Source organism: Limulus polyphemus, unplaced genomic scaffold (genome assembly GCF_000517525.1).
Source record: "Limulus polyphemus unplaced genomic scaffold, Limulus_polyphemus-2.1.2 Scaffold1716, whole genome shotgun sequence".
Classification (NCBI taxonomy): domain Eukaryota; kingdom Metazoa; phylum Arthropoda; class Merostomata; order Xiphosura; family Limulidae; genus Limulus; species Limulus polyphemus.
Genome location: NW_013667326.1, coordinates 187,865 through 192,990, shown reverse-complemented (window position 1 = coordinate 192,990; position 5,126 = coordinate 187,865).

Below are 5,126 nucleotides of genomic sequence, written 5' to 3'. Positions count from 1 at the left end.
TCGATAAAGTTTAGACAATTTGTTAACTAAACTCCTTTTACCAAATTAGAAGATTCGTGACATACTGATATGTTTAAACCACAGGTATCGATAAAGTTTAGACAATTTGTTAACTAAACTCCTTTTACCAAATTATCAGACTCTTGATGTACTGAAGTGTTATAATCACAGGGCTAAAGAAATTCAAGTAAACGTTTTGACTGAGCATCTTTTACCAACTTACCAATTCATGGTATATATATATATAATCTAAGGTATTCCACACACAGAGCTCAGTAAGATATAATAAATTTGTTAACTGAGCTTATTTTACCAAATTATCAGACTCTTGATGTACTGAAGTGTTGTAATCACAGGGCTAAAGAAATTCAAGTAAACGTTTTGACTGAGCATCTTTTACCAACTTACCAATTCATGGTATATATATATATAATCTAAGGTATTCCACACACAGAGCTCAGTAAGTTATAATAAATTTGTTAACTGAGCTTATTTTACCAACTTATCGATATGTGGTATATTAAGATGTGCAACACACAAGGTATAATACATTGTAATGTATTTGCTAAACTAAACACATTTTACCAAATCGCCAGATTATTGGTATCTTAAAGTGTTCAACACACAAGACTCAAGGAATCCTAAGTAAGATTGATAACAGGGTTCTTTAAGTGACGCAAAGATAAGACATACAGATTTAAATATGCTATATTTAAACGAATCTGGAGTCTCATCACGCCATTACAGTTCATGTTGCCACGAACAATCATGTTCCTGCATCGTAGCAACCATTGCACATACTTTATCATTAGTCTTTCATGTCTAAAGCACACCATCCCTCCTTGCATGCTTTACATAATATATTTAGTATACGAGGATGACGGTTTCCCAGCGGCCGTTTCAACAGTCCGATCGCGCAGAAATCCATCGGAACTGCATCCGACGACTTGATCTATATGATATAGTATCAAATAGCATGAATATCCGTTTCATTATCCAGCTGATTGAGGAATGAGACTGCTTGAAAAATATTTTGTGGAAGCAGCTTGTGTACTCACGTCGCTTTTCCAGACGGAGATCCTTTTTCATTATGCTGCGTGCACCCCTAGAGCACATGGATTGCTTTTCGACTGGCATTTGTAATCGCGGATTCTCATCTGTTATAACACTCTGCACTTGGTTTACCCCGACTGGTGCTCCAAGTTGTTTCATATTCCTTTGTTTTCCAATACTATTTATTACAAGTCTTGAAAATTCTAAATCCCCAACATGAACACATCCTTACGATCTGAGTGTATGAGTATTTTGCATTGGAAAGGGATGTTACATACTCTTCCTCAAAGCGGTACATTTTCAGTTATATTACACTACCTAAGAACACCAAATAATGTCAAAATTTTGATACATTTAGTTCCACTGCAGCTTCATATGTGACTGTGGCTGTCGCGTGAGTTGGTGATTTGCATATTCAAAATGTTTTTGATATCACATACTCAGTTCTCTATATTTACCCATCAACATGTTTTTGATATAAACTGATAAACTTATACTTTCCAACGTTCCCACATTGGGTACCTTATTCACTTCTTTAAGATAATATGTGTTCGGATTTCTCCAACGTTTCCACATTGGGTACCTTATTCACTTCTTTAAGATAATATTTGTTCGGATTTCTCCAACGTTTCCACATTGGGTACCATATTCACTACTTTAAGATAATATTTGTTCGGGTTTCTCCAACGTTTCCACTTTGGGTACCATATTCACTACTTTAAGATAATATTTGTTCGGGTTTCTCCAACGTTTCCACATTGGGTACCATTATTCACTTACTTTAAGATAATATTTGTTCGGATTTCTCCAACGTTTCCCACATTGGGTACCTTATTCATATTCAACAGATACTACTCTGGAATACAATTTCGTACCATACACCATTATATCCGCCTTAAAGATATGTTTCAGCACATGTTACCAACATGGATTGATATTATTAAATTTTTCAAGTAGAAAATACTTTCATTTGTCATGTGACCTCTCAGTGATGTTAAATAAATATCCACGAGAAGCATCCTGCTTAGTGATGTTTGTCATGCTCCAGGAACATTTGTAGAATGATGCCAAGCATTAACAAAACATTACAACAATTTGTTTCTAAACTCAAACCTAATTAACTTACTAAAGAAATAAAACGACCCTTAAAGGATGCTGATGATAAGGTTATTATTGAAGATTGTGTGATGACTGAGATTTAAGGTGTTTTCTTCTATTATGTTTTACAACATGGTATATTAGCAATATTCTTAACCCTGAAAAGTATTAGAATTGACTTGAGTCGTGTAGATATCAAGGGAATTATAGTAAGTAGAAAGATCAGGATATTAAGAGTAGATAAAGCACCATTTTTGTCGGGGTTTTAGTGGATGTCAAAGATCAGATATGTGAGTCTTTCTCTTTTAAATTTAGTAGGTCAACAGAAAGTGGGAAGGTATCAGAGGATTAATGAGTTGTTTATGTTTTTAAAGGGAGTGATAAGGATATTGAGAAAAAAAATCTAGAGAGTCTGGTATAAGAAGGTTTACAAAATCATTTATTGAAATATGATATCATAAATAAAAGACAACATGAAATCTTGTCTTAGTAATATGTTATTTTTATTTCGAGGACATTATTTGTTATCTGGTCGAAGTAAAGGGTGTGGACTTGGAGTACTTGAATTTTCAAAAAGTTTTTGATAAGGAACCACATAAAATATTAGATAAGGATATTACATCACTAGGAGTTGGGAAATGACTAGTTAATTGAATTGCAGGATGGATGGATTGGAGAAAGCAGATTATTGTTAATAACTGAGCCCAGTAAAACTGAACCATTAACTGTAACTAGTAGAGTCTCTCAGCCTTTTTTATTTATTTACATTAATGATAATGTTCTCTGATGACATTTAACTCTATATCTATGATGTTGAGGAGCTACAGAACGACTTGGATCAATAGGTAGATTGGTCAAATAATTGGCAAATTATATTTAATTATAGAAACTGCACGGTAATTCATTTACATTAACTGAGATTACACGTTTAATATAGATGGAAACCAACTGAAGAAAATGATCTTGGCATAGTGGTGCATAAGTTACTGAAGTTATCGAAGCAGTTCACTGCTGTTATTATTAAAGCTTGTTGAATGTTAAGGTGTATTTATAGAGATATTGATGACAAGTCAAAAGAAGTAATTATTTCTTTTAAAAAAATCACTCTTTAGGCCTCACTTACAATATTATGTACTGTTTTGGTCTCCTTATCCAAGAAAGGATATAGACTTACTGAAAGGATTAAGAGGAGTGCTACTAGTATGATTCCATGGGTAGGAAAGTGGTTTTACAGGGACAGGGAGATTTCTTAACTTATTTCTCTTGAGAGAAGAAGGGTAAAAGTTGATTTTACTGAAGTTTATGAGATTATCCGAGAGATCGATAGCATCAAGGCATTTTGTTTCCTTGTGCTATATTCTGAAGATAATAGGGCGAGAAAACATAAGAGTTATGTTTGGAAAAGGCACTCTAGGCTCCAGTTAAAAATGGTTTGATTTTCTAACAGGGTGGTTGACTCATGAAAAGAGTTGCTGTCGGCAATAGTGGTGGTCAGCACTTTATAAGAGTTTATGAGAGGATTGTTGGTCGTTTGTTTGAAGATAAGCACAAAGCTACACAATAGGCTATCTGTGCTCTGCCCACCACGGGTATCGAAACCTAGTTTCTAGCGTTGTAAGTCCGCAGACATACCGTTGTGCCGCTGGGGGATTTTTTGAGAGGAATCGATGGTTCCTGAAAAATAAAGAGAGAGTTTCAGTTTTGCATAAGATGAGTTTGGAAGGACAACCTTGAAGGACTAAATGGTCTATTATTTTCCATAAGTTATGTTATGTGAATTTAACCGTGTGCACATACATCCATGCATTCGGTCTATATCACACATAAGTTTTTAATAGTTTACCATTAAAGTCACATTCTCTCTCTCTCTCCCCTTTCTCCCTATGTATATGTATATATAAGTTATCCTTGAAAACCTGGTTATATACCAAGAAGTTAAACCTTTCAGTTGCTGTTAAACTCATCCAAAAAACAACTAAATACACACGTCTGTTTTTCTACCACAAAGTAAGCAACATATTGGTCCTTCCTTGAACGGCAGACACTTTCTTTGCGAAGTGAATAACGTGTATGTTTGGCTTACTTCACAAAGTTCGAAACAGATGGCTGGACCTCATTTGAAAAGTATATTCGTTGTTTGTGATATAAATAGCTATTGAAACTTGTCTGGTTTACAGCCCCAAGTGAAGACCAGGTGTTTGAATAGCTCTTTCGACATGACTAACTTTTTTTTTATATAAAACACACACACGCTCACACACAGGTATTTACTGAATCTCTTTTTGAATAAATTATCAGTTCTTGTTAGTTCTGTTAATTGGAAAGTGCAGCACATATACGAACATATTTATATAGATATACATAATATACGAACATATTTATTTTCTGAACTTATCATGATAAGATATTTTAATATACAGTGCATGAATGAGCACCAGTTAGCCTAGAAGCTTGATATTGTTTCAAAACCTCTAGGTGAACAAATCTAATTTTCATATTATTTTTTGAAATTAAATTCATCTATTAAAGTGCATCAAATTAGCCCCCCAGTGGCACAGCGGTATGTCTGCGGACTTATATCGCTAGAATCCGGGTTTCGATACCCGTGGTGGGCAGAGCACAGATAGACCATTGTGTAGCTTTGTGCGTAATTACAATTACAATCATCAAATTATGGAAACTCGTCTTACCTTATACTGACAATGATAAACAAGTTTTGGTTGTGAGGTGTATAAAAATGATTATATATATATATATATATAGTCACTTTCACTATAGTTTTGAAAACTTACCTATTATTATTGATGTGTCCTTTTTGATATTAATTAATTAGATGATATTTAATCCTCCCGTAAGCTATACATGACTTCAACACATAATGTTCAACGTGTCTACATTTTGACGACTGTGCTAAAGAATGGCAATTCACTTCTTCAAAATGTAGCTTCGTTTTCAATAAAAACAAAATATTAAGC